At 42.4% G+C, this 13,041-nt stretch overlaps 1 long non-coding RNA gene across 2 annotated transcripts in view; it reads right to left on the reverse strand.

Moving 5' to 3' along the window:
* Positions 1-13,041, reverse strand: part of LOC127569761 (uncharacterized) — a 135,636-nt gene that overhangs the window by 66,717 nt on the left and 55,878 nt on the right. For both annotated transcript variants that reach the window (XR_007956240.1, XR_007956239.1), the window contains one exon: positions 7,861-7,994. This is a non-coding gene — a long non-coding RNA (uncharacterized LOC127569761). The remainder of the gene's footprint in view (positions 1-7,860; positions 7,995-13,041) is intronic.

Genomic DNA, 13,041 nt, shown 5'->3' on the forward strand with positions numbered 1-13,041 from the left:
TTATGGTAGTGTTTTAGAATCCCTAGAGTACTACTGTTTCCTGCAATGCCTGAACTACATTCTTCTTGAAGATCTCACAGCTGACTTACTGACATTTGAACTAAAGCACAGCTAAATCCTGTAGCACGGTTTTCAAATTAAACTCAGCTTCCCTGGTGTGGAAATCTATTCTCATGACAGATTATTCCACAGCAATTCAGACTCATTTTGTTTGAAGACTTGTGATGACATATTTAAGAACCGAGAGATTTTTATTGTTTCTATAGTGTACAAATTATATGTTAAGGTAAATATTTCTCAAAGACTTAGTTTGACAGACAATGAAGAAAACAGCAAGATAAAAATCCTCTTTAATACACTAGCATTATTTCAAGAAACTGACAGTTACTTCTAGTAAAGGGTTACCACTTGTAAACCATTGCTTGAGTGAAGTCCCTTCAAGATTTGCCTGAATTTCTTGATTTTTCCCAGATTTTGTAAATCCCTAACCATTCGTGTTTTTGACTCCAAGAAATAAGAATGAAAATATGAATAAGGAACACAATAAGATGACTAGAATTGGGGAAAATAAAAATGAAAGACTCTGTCACCACTATGATTAGAATTCAGGCTATTTTAAAAAAACAAAATTGCAAACTCCATTTGTTCTTAATTGGGATTCATTTTATGGATGATTAATCTTTCCGGTTAGCACATTTAGCAGACACTAATTGCAGCAGTGTACCTTGCCACTGCAGGGCAAGGATTCTCCCAAGGAATCCCTGCCACACTGTGAGCTGTCAGTTTCAGTTGGCTGCTGATAGCTGGGGATAACATAAACCTCCAGTCTGTCTCAGAAGAAAGGATAGAGAAAGACATGGGAGGACAAATCAGCACACTTCTCATGGCCAGCTCAAAGCAGCTTGAGAATGTACAAGATTGTAACACTAATATCCTCTTTGCCTCTGATCTCTTAAAGGAGAGGGCTGTGTTTTATCACAGGACAAATGAGACGAGTGGAAATTACTTAAAAATGGGAGTCAAAAAATAAATGCATATCATTGAACAAAATGTGTACTTAGGAGTATTCATTTAACAGTTATTCATTGCCTGTTCTTTTCATAATACTTGATGTTCTTATTACTGATGATTTTTCAGGAAGGTGTGATGAATGTATAATTAACTCTATAGTCCTCCTGAAAGCAATCAAGTGAAATTCTGGGAAAGGTTCCTTATAACTGATACTATAAATCACTGTCAGCACTTGCAGTCCCATGGATTTGAGGATGTCATCTGTCAGGCTTGGTGGATCTAAAGCCTCTTGGGGAGGGGGAAGCTGATGGAGACAGCATCTGAGGGAAATGGATAGTAAAGCGACAGAGGTTGGGAGGTGATAAGTGAAGACAACAATAGACTGCAGATTATGGAATCTGATAAGTAAGGAACATGAAGAGTGGAACCAAATAAGGGAGGAATGGTGAGCAGATGGGAACAGTGGGGGAAGGGGATAGGTGGATCTAAGGATGACTCAGGAGGCTGACTCTGAAACAGAAACCTGATAGCCATTATGCATCTGCCCCAAGTTGCAGGTATTTGGTTGGAGGTCTTTGGGTATCACAGCCTTACCCCTGTCACCAGTCTCCAATACAGTAGGGCTACTGAACCTGATGAAAGTCTGCATATGTCATATATGGTGTAAGGAGTACAGTGTGCATTCAGACCTTGGTATTTGATGGCCAGGTTCAGTGGCTTGGCAGACCACAATGATTGGGGTCACTTCCATTGTAAAGGGAAGAAAAGGGTCATGCAACAGACAGAGTCTAGGAATCTCTCCTCATCGGAGGATGAAGCAAATATGGGAAACCATTGACACAGGCAGAGAAAGCGTCAAAATGGAGGTGACCAAGAGGAAGAAGGGGGCCAACAGACAAGCATGGGTGAGGGAAGAATTGAGCCAGCCACTCCCTAGCTCTGGGAGACCTGGAGCAGTCAGCCGTCAGCAGAAGCCATCAGCCTTCAGCTCCAGGAGATTGGGAGCAGCACAGAGGCCAATACCCCAGCTCTGGGAGATGGAGGGTACAGAACAGTAAGAGTCAGAGGCCGGAACCAGAATACAGACTGACCTCACCCCAGTGACACCACCAGCATCACCACAAGGGACCCCACACCCTGGGGGACACCATTCTGAGTACCTGAGCCTGAAAACAGTGCAACAGTTTGCCAAGGCTGTCGGCATGAAGGCCCAGGCTGATTGACAATGGACTGTATTTGTGAACCATGTACTCCAAAATAACTATGGAGATAAAACTGGCATCACTATACATGTGCAGTGTGAAGAGCACTGTGCAATGTGTTAATGCCTTGCAATACCTTGCCAAGGTCAAAGCAGATGTCACTCTTGTACAGGAGTGTGGGCTGCCACACCTCCGTGGTCACGATGGTGGTCCATATGGTCAGGGGACAATAATTGTTACGCATCCAGCCTGGGTATTCTGCTGCGGGGAGGCAACTTCTCAATCATTGAAGTCAAAGAGGAGGTTAGTGTGCAGCTCCTTGTGGCAGACATAAAGTACCGTAACACGCCACTCCAGCTAATCAGTACATCCACCTCGCTGGTGCTGAGTGAGTGGCTGGCTGTCCTCCAGTAGCTCCCACCATGTGCCAACCAGTCCCTCTGGCCGGTGACTTCAACTGCATCATCGATGTGGCTGGACAATCAGGCAGTGCCAACAGGAAACAGGACAGCACCTCCAGATTCCTGATGCAAAGTTATGTGACACCTTCAACACTCCTGCAGATGGAGCACAGCCACAACACACTTGGTCGAGACTGACGGCTCAGTACTGTCCCAGATTCCTCTTCGTGTCAAAAGCAGTCACAGTCAGATCCACTGATGTCACGCCAGTGTTCTTCTCTGACCACTGCCTTCTTCAAGCCTCCTGTCACCTACAGGAGGACCAGAAGGCAGTCAAGGGGCCATGGAAGTTGAATGTCAAGCTGCTGACCCCAGAGAACATCGATGAACTAAAGAGGGATTACACAGGTTGGAGAACCGTGAAGTCCCTCTTTGACTCTCTGATTCACTGATAGGAGGCAACCAAGGAGAACATCAAGAGGTTCTTCATCCTCAGAGGTGTTCAGAAAGCAAGATAGAGTGAGAGGGAACTGCACTAACTCCAGACAGACTTGTAGCAACTTCGCCTACTGCAGCTGAGGGCGTTAGATATGAGAGAGGAAATCCGAGAGGTGAAGAGCCAGCACGCTGCACTCTTCGCTTTGGAATCCTCCAAGATCATCTTCAGATCCAGAGTCCGCTTTGTGGAGCAGAATGAGACATCCTCACGCTCCTTCTTCCAAAAGGTTCATGAGGAACTCATTGATCCACAGTCTTAAGGAAGAGGACGGCTCAGTAACGTCCTTGTAAACAGACATAATAAGGATCTGCAGGGTCTTTTATGTGGTCTGTATGACAGAAAGACCAGACAGCACAGCCCCCCAGAATTTCCTGTCCTCTATCATGGAGGTCTTAGACAACAGCATGTGGGAGAGTCTGGATCAGCCACTGTCCCTGGAGGAGCTGACTGGCTCCATCCGTTCCTCAGCTTGAATAAAACTCCCAGAAGCGGCGGTTTACCGGCAGAGTTGTACTTGGCTCAGTGGGACTGGATGGGCCCAGACCTGCTGGAAATGTATAATGCTATGCTCCTGTCTGGCAGAATGTCAGACTCCATGAGGAAGTGCGTCATTACCCTCATCAACAAGCAGAAGGGGAAGAGGGAAGATGCCAGGAATTGGAGACCCATTTCACTCTTGAACATGGATAATAAGATCCTGTCCAAGGCCATTGCCAAACAGGTCAAGTCTGCTCTGGGACAGGTGATCCACCCGGACCAAACCTGTGCTATACCTGGCAGGAAAATCCTTGACAGCTCACACTGGTCAGGGATACCATTGCCTACATGCAGGACAGAGGGACGTACATAATGGACGTGCTCTCCAAAATGGGCTTTGGGGAGCGAATCAGAAATTGGATCCAACTGCTCTACACAGATATCCGTAGTGCAGAGCAAATCAATGGGTGGGAGTCTCTCCATCAAATTTGGAGTCAGGCAGTGTTGCCCACTCTTCCGTCTTGTTCGTGTGCTGCATAGAACCAGGCAAGATGAGGGCTCAAGAGGGGAGATGTTGCCAGGCCGTGGAGGCACCCAGGTCAAAACCTCCCTGTACATGTACTCAGATCCATGTTCAGTTTGCAGATTAATTAGCATCAGTAACCAGTTAGAGTTGGCATTGGCGGCCAGCCATGGTAAGAGCTAGGCCACACTCTTTGGCAACTGGCCCAACTGATCCAACGTCCCATTCACCATTTAGGCCTGACTATCTGAAGGTGCTGGGAATCTGGTTCGGAGGGGCTGAGGCATGTAACCAAAATTGGCTGGAGGGGATTGGAAAGGCCAAACAAAAATTGGGTCTGTAGAAACGGCATTCTCTGTCAATAACTGGGAAGAACTTGGTCGTCAGGTGTGATGAGTTCTCAGGGCCGTTGTACTTGGCATAGGTATGGCCCGTTCCCTGCTTTTCTGTCTTGGTAATCACCTGAACCATCTTCCAGTTCATCTGGGCGTCCAAGATGGAGTGGATCTGATGGGTCACGATGCACAAGTCCCCAGAGAATGGGGGCAAAGGTTTAGCCAACATTGCCCTCATCCTGACAACTACCTTCATGTGTGGCTGCATCAGGCTGTATGTGGATCCAAAGTATGTGGGCACCAAGTGACACTATGCTGAGGTTCTACCTGTACCTGGTGTTGCGGAGGATAGGTCTGGCCCCATTGGCACGCAACATCCCAGTTGCCACACTACCTGTCCTTTGTGGAAGATTTCTTCCAAGAAAACACGTTTGACCACAAATCCATCAGGCAGTGGTCAGCATGGAACTTATTGCAGACACTGCGGGACAGGGACTCAATGGATACTGTGGAGTGGTTCTCTGAGCAAACTGTCCAAATCATCTGGCAGAATGCCTCATCACCAGAACTCACCAACAAGCACCAAGACCTGGCATGGCTGGTAGGGAGAGGGGCCCTCATAGTCAAATCCTTTCTGTATAGGTGACATATCATCTCCAATACACACTGCCCTTGGAATGGCTGCAGTGGGGAAAAGACGGTCACCTACCTCTTTGCAGCTACCCCAGCAGCTGTGTAAAATAGGACTCTCTGATCTACGGGCTGTTCTCAGGGGCACACACCGAGTCAGATATCCAGTGCTGCTGGAAGGTCATCAGCTTGGTGAAAGATGCCCTTTGGTTTATTTGAAACTCGTTGGTCTTCCAGCACAGCGAGAAGTCTCTAGAGGGAATGCTGCTGACTGGCACATTCCAGGCTGCAGGAGTACATGCTGAGGGATGCACTGAAGTTTGGTGGAGGCAATGCAAAGGCTTTGTGGGGAAGGACCACAGTCTAGGCTCCTTCCACTGCTGCACATGGAAAGGCTGAGTCGGGTGGGGAAGCCCCCCAAACAATGAAAGGGTGTATCATCCCAGGGGGCCACACAAGTGGTAATGGCACTATATTTTTTTTAAAAAGATAAGTTAACACTACTGAATGTAATGACCATGAATGTAAAAGTTTTGCACTGTTTCTTCTTTTGTATTTTTTTAAATTATGAATAAAGTCTATTTTTGAAATATATTTTTAAAAATTGCAGTCTTCCACCTTCACAACCACGGGGCCCACAGCCTTTCTCAAACTGTTCTGCTCTTGTGAACCTTTTGGATCATTCTTTGTCTGGAACCTCTTTTACAACCTTACCACCATTGATGGCCCTATCATGAGCATAAGTTCCAGACAGCATTGTCCTTAGGTCAGTGGAACATGCAAATCTTTCCAGTATGGCAAGACGATGATCCACAATAAAAATTATAGTAAAGTTGGAGAAGATACATTGTGATAACTGAGAGTTTTTCTAGCAATTGGGAAAGTCATTTGGTTTCGTACATGATAAATTTGAAAAAATATATTACTCCATTTAAAAAAAAATGATGCATTGCTTATGGAGATTTAACTTCCCCAACTCCTCATAGCAAAGCAGAAGAAAGTCGTGCAAAGGATGTTTCTTTTTCTTTAATGGTTTGCATGGTTAAAGCCTGGGGACCTTACATTATAATTAAATTTTTAAGTCCTTGCATGATTCAGCAAGAGGAGCTTTCTGATAATTTGCATAATTTATGTTTAGAATAAGAAGCTATTCATTTAATTATTCTTCTGTAATCATAACGACATCTCATCTCATCTTGATCTTTTTAATTACATATTATAACTTCACATTGTCTTCTCCCTGATAACCTTCAAATCTCTTTTTTTGCTGTATGGGGTTTTAAATGCAGGTTATTCAAGCATGTTTTGCTGAATCACTTACAGTTTCACATCTTCTACAATTAAGAGGCAGAACATGGTCTGCTTTCAAGTGTATAAAAGAATGTGAATTGTGTTAAAGGATAAAGGCAAAGCATTGTCCCGAATGAACAAAAGTAATCATGTTGGTGTGTTAGTGATCAGGATTTGAGTGCAAGTGCAGAATTTAATGGAGGTTTACATGTTGCTAGTTCTAAATGGTTCTTAAAATAGCTTTCAGAATATTTATGGGCTATTATTGTTATTTAATAATTGATAGAAATCTTATTTTCAATGGAAAATAAACATTGACAATGAACAGGTATGCCCAAAACACAATTCTTCTGATGAAGTGATGAAGTATATTTTGTGCAGAGGCCACTGGTGCAAAATTTTATTGCACATGTGCAACAGAATTTAACAGAAGTGACATCCAAATGTGCACGGTATGCCATTGAATGCCACTGCACATGTCAGGTAACTTCCCGGTGTTTAGGCACCAAAAGCCTGAAAGACTGAGAAGTATTTGTTAAAGAAACAGTAAGAAAGTGTTTGGTTTTCCAATTAAATCCTATCAAATAGCAAAAATAAACTTTGCAGTATGTGATCAAGTTTCTAGTTCACTGGATTTTTGTGCTTAGCCTTGTCTCATTTTAATATTAATTTTCAAATAATATTGCTGAAAGCCTCACCCATTGCTTTTGTTCCCCTCCCTTGGCCACTCTAACTATCTCCAGGTCGATCTCCCATCTCGCAGCCTTGTATAAACTTTAGCTCATCTGAAAAGCTTCTACATGTATCCTAACTAGCACAGTCCAGTTTACACTTCACCTCTGTGCTAGGTGACCTACATTAGTTCCCAATTTGGCAATGCCTCAATTTAAAGAAAAATCCTCAACATTATTATCAAATTCTTCCTTGCCCCTGCTTGTCCCTATCTCCATATTATCTCCTCTCACAACCTGAAGATGTCTCTCCACTCCTCCACTTCTGACCTTTTGCACATTCCTAATTTTTAACGCTCCGTCATTGTCAGCCATGCTATTATGCCCAAACTTTGGGAACTAGCTCCCTCTCTCCACTTCCCTTTTAGCTCTTTAACCAAGCTCTTTGACCTAATGTCTTCTTATACAACATTGTCAGATATTGTTTGCTAATGCTTGTGGGAAACATTTTGGGGCATTTTACTGTCTGAAAGGTGATATATAAATGCAAATTGTTGTTGCCAAAGTCATTCTATATGGCAGTTACTGAACTTCACTCACTTGAACCTTTTGACTGTCATTTATGCTATCCTCTCCAATACCATTCACCTTAGTAGCTCTTGCCTATTCCATTCTTATTTGCCATACATATCAGTAGTTTTCTCCAAAACACTTTTTGCCCTGTGCCCAAATAGTTGCCATTTTTATCTCCCCCTCAGCTCTGCCACCTGCCTTGTCCACTAAGTCAAGTACTAACAAAAGATAATCAATACTATACTTACAGCGGTGGCTCTTCATCACTGAGTTTTAAAATTTCAGTGATGATGTCGTCTACTCCAAAGGCTTTGTTATTTTTGAATTAGGATATGGCCTTCTTATCGCTCAGGGATGTCAGCAGGCTGGACTGCAAAGGTTGCTGTGAAATAGAGACAAGGACAATCACATCAAGGGCAGAGTTGCAGCTGAGGAGGTTTTTGAAACATTCCTTCCAGCATGTGTTGACAGACTCTCTGTGGGAGGATGTAATTCAAGAAAAAAAAGCATCCTACTTAACTCTCCCTTTTTTCAATTCCAGTACTCTGCCATATCTCACAGGTGTCAGATGGGAGAGGTGAATTTCCCAGTGAAGTGCTGGAGCATCCCAGCATATTGAGTCTAATGACGGAACAGAGTGACAGGTGGTCTGTATAAGTCTTGGACTTAACTAGGGATGGCTGAGCACCATTGGTTCCATTCAGAGCCACTGGACATGTGATTCAACCAAATGTTTATTTATCAACAAGTGTTCCAAAGAACTATTGAATTCCGGGTACAATCTCACTTCACTCCCTTCCTTTGTTCCATTCATTACAGCTGGAAGTATCCAAGCAATTTGCTTTACTTCATATGATGTTAAAAAGGACTGAGCATACTGGACATGGTCAGATACAGAAGATCTGCCCTAAACAAGCTATTCTACTATAGCTATGGAATGGACTTCTATCAAAACAAGTGAAAATTGCTCAAATCATTGCCCTTTCCACACAAAAATGTTAAATCTATCCTGGCCATTTACTATCCTGTCACGCTTCTTCCAGTCATCAATAATATGTTGGGAAATATCATCAAATGATCAGCCAATAATCTGCTGAAATCACTGATCTAGATTCAATTCAGCTGCAGACAACATCAGATCCCTGATCTAGACATAGATTCACGGACCATTTCCCTCCATAGATGCTGCCTGGCCTGCTGAGTTCCTCCAGCATTTTGTGTGTGTTGCTCCATATTCCAGCATCTGCAGAATCTCTTGTGTCTCTGAGTGTAATTACCTGTTCATTGTTCAAGCCTTGACTAGTGGATAATTCTGTAACATTTATTAAGACAGCCATACCAACTCCAGACATCATTGTGCATGCGATGCATACAATGCATAGTGCAACACACATGTATGTCATTATCCAAATTATCTTCGATGGGATGATTCAACACTCCTATCATCAGTAACATCCCCTAAAGATTCAATGCAGAATAATGCTCTATTTTTTACTGCGCACTACTTGGAGCAAAATATCTCAGCAACGTTAGTGTGTCAAATATTGGCGTCAAAGTAATTATTGAGCTCAGGATGCCACTGTGACCTGAAAATGTGACGTTAAAAAATTAGTCACAACTGAACCACAGCAACTCTTGGTCTAAAACACATAAAATTAATTATTGTCTGTTCTCAATGTCACCAAAGTGTGGATGTTCATGTAAATAATTCAATGACAAAGACTGTAATACAGAGGTCTTCCCTTTAATTGGGAAAATATTATAAGTACTCAAGGTCAGGTTTGATGAAGTACATCATCCAGAAACTGTTTTCTGTCGATTAGACAGATGTCCAAGGCTTTACATCATTCCTGACTATATTAGCCAAGTTTTGGGCTAATTTATAACAGCACAGCTTTATCCAATTTTCCAGCAGAAGCATATTCAACCATATTGCATATATCAAACAGATTTCTGTTAACAAAATAGATAGGCCAGGGACTGGAAGAGTTCTATTTTATCCGACTGACATGTTAACACTTCCTATTTAAAAGTGGAGTATTATATTCATATCTTTAATAAAAAAAACATTTTTAAATAATTCTTTAACAGGATAATGTTTTATAGTTTCCATCCAAGTAATAGAGGTCATAAATTTTAATGTTAGTAAATGCTTAATTTTTATGGAGGCAAACAGCTGCAAATCATTTTTTTCTTGTAGCATATTTCTCAATCCAGTCATCCACAAGAAGCATGTTGCTTTATCTTCTGGGTTTGGAAATGACTAACCAAGCCTTCCAGCACCGATCTCTGTTGCTGCTTTTAAAAATAATATTATGATTTATTATTTAAATAAATGTCATTGTACAGAGCTTGAAAAGGTGTTCTGCTGGGTGGCATGGCATCCTGCCAGTTGATTTAAAATTTCCCAAACATAATGTCACTTCATTTTATTATCCCATTGGAAAAACTTACCATGATGATTTCCATCCATAGTTTCTGAAACTGACCACACCTACATTTGTACATAAACTGTAACTTGCAATGTCAGCTGGATTCTTTTTGAAATATGTAGCGGTGTGGAACTGCCTGGATTGATGGGATCTTTATTTCAGTGCTCTGACATGCACTCCATGAATGCTTTAACTGTAATACTTGTTTTGAAAGAAAATCCTCACTGACAGTCCTGGAGTGCGGGTGGCTGGCAAGTGTGAAAACTATTTGGTGGTGTTTCATATATTTAGGATACATCCTGGTCCTGCCAGCATTCCAATGGACAGGGGTGTCTGGATCTTCATGTTCGGCTCTCCAAACCCCACACATTGACCCACAGAAAAGGTTCTCTAAGGTCCAAAGCTATAGGTTGAATAGAATACAATTGTCATCAACATACTCCAGTTCAAAGTCAAAGTCAAGTTTGAGTTTATTGTCAACTGCACAAATACATGTATGCATAGGTGCAATGAAAAACGTACTTGCAGCAACATCACAGGCACATAGAGTCATATAAGTGGCATTCACAAGAAAAACATAAATTAAACATAAATTATACACAATTTTTACAAGAAAGCACAATTCAAACAGAAAAAAAAATCCATTTTAGTGCAAAGTGGCCAAAGTGGTCATAATGTTGCCAAACTGCAGTGATTAGGGCTTCGCCAGTTGGTTCAAGAACCAACCACTGAACTTTGGGTAACCTTGGCTATGGAATGTAGTTGCTGGATACTGAAGAGTTTCCCATTAGTTCTGAACATTTGCATATTTGGCTCCCCAAACCCTCTACAGCTACCTGCATCAAAAATTCTCTAAGGTCCAGAGCTATAGATTGCACAGCTAGAATCTGGTGCATACATTCAAACATCTCAGAACCATTAGAAAACCTGATTTCTGTATCAAAGTAATTGTGAAAGAATGACACTGTGAGAATATATTGTGGAAAGATTAGTCCTAACTCCTGAATGTAGTTCCTAGATTCTCTTGGGAAATACACACCTTTTCTTCGTTTATAGACTTCGGGTGAACTCAGTTCAATCAACTACAGCTATGAGTACCACTGACATATTTGTCTCCATCTTATGATGGCATGTAAGTTGTGTTATTGACCTTTGGGTTCACTAGAGAACTATTCTCAATGACTACTGGTGTCAGTTAAGGCTGCATCATTGCTCAACACTTTACTCAGGCTTCCTTGATGTAATGTTACACTTCACCTCCCACAAACTTTGCACTTACGTTGATATGGAAATTAGATATTCTACTGGTCCTGAGATGTTTGGACATATAGACCAGATACTGTCCATGCATCTGAGACATTGTATGTAGGTTGATGTATGGGAGAGGGAAACACAACTAATGGGAAACTGTTCAGCATATAGTAACTATACTCCCTAACCAAGGTTACCCAAAGCTCGATGGTTGAATTGCAGTAGGGGGACAACAATTGCATTTGCACAAGTTCAGAGTTCAAGCCATCGTCAATTCAGATTTCAGATTCAGATTAGTTTTTCGTCATATACATCAGGGTGCAATGAAATTCCTTGCTCATGTGAAGCTCACAGAGTAAACAATATACATGGTAATGATAAATACAGCAATAAATACTGCAATGAGCACAAAACAACAGAATGGTGCAGACTACAACAGAATGGTGCAAAAGTAGTCGTGCAATCTGAAGCAGTGCTAAAAGAAATGCTGAAGTGACAATAACAGATTAACTGAGAGAAGTAGAATTAAGAGACCAAGAACACAGCAGTATCAACAGGAAGGAGATGTGAAAGAAGTGATTGGTTCAGAAGTCTGATAACAATGGGGAAGAAGCTGTTCTTGAGACTGGTCATCTGGGTTTTTCAAGCTCTGTATCTGCTCTCAGAAGGTAGAAGAGAGAAAAGCAGATGGGTGGTAGACATCCTTGTCAATATTATTAGCCTTCCTGAAACAATGCACCATGAAGATGGACTGGATGGAAGAAAGTGATAAGCCTGTGATGGACTGGGCAGTGTTTATTACTCTCTGCAGGTTTCATTGGTTCAGAGCAGTTGCCATGCCAGGCTGAGATGCAATTCACCAGGATACTTTTTATAGTGCATCTGTCAAAGCTTGAGAGAATCCTCATGGACAAGCCGAATCTCCTCAGAAGCCAAAGAAGATACATATGCTGATGCACTGTCTTGATCACCACCTCAGTGTTCTCGTATGGAGGGACCAGGTGAGTTGGCTGGTGATATGTCGACCATCAGTACGGCAGCTCCATTGAGGACAGGATTGTGTTCATCATAATCTTGCACCCCCCCTCCCCCACCCGCAAATAATGAAGGTTCATGGAAAGACCCTGGAAAATGTGGACAACTTCCCATATCTTAAGAGATACTCCAATTATTAAATTTGCCACTGCTTTCAATGCACCAGCACAGCCTTTGGTCAATTTGAGTAAAAGTAATTGAAGACCAAGATCTCAGACCTAGTACAAAACTCGTGCTCTACTGGACAGCAGTGATGCCTAACCTCTTATATACTTCTGATGCCTGGACCACCTACAGCAGGCATCTCAAGGCACTGGAATGAGACAACTACTGCTGTTTCTACAAAATTCTCCAAGTTAACTGGAAAAGCAAGGGGACCAATGCCAGTATTCTCTCCCAGGCCAAAATACCCAGTATTGAGGCCACAGTGATATTCAGTCAGCTACATTGGAAAGACCACATCGTCACATCCCACTCTCCAGACTCCTGAAACAGACACTCTTTTCCAAGCTTTGTCATGTTAAGAGGTTACAAGGCTGACTGATGTCCTGCAGGCCTCCTCGAAGAAATGCAATGTCCCCATTGATACTTGGGAATCTCTGGCTCATAACTGCTTGAAGTGGAGGAGGAGGCTCAAGCCTCAAGGTCTTGCATCAGGTGCACACAGCAGCCCTGCATAAATGATGGAAGGAGAGGACCATCCAACAAATT

Source organism: Pristis pectinata, chromosome 4 (genome assembly GCF_009764475.1).
Source record: "Pristis pectinata isolate sPriPec2 chromosome 4, sPriPec2.1.pri, whole genome shotgun sequence".
Classification (NCBI taxonomy): domain Eukaryota; kingdom Metazoa; phylum Chordata; class Chondrichthyes; order Rhinopristiformes; family Pristidae; genus Pristis; species Pristis pectinata.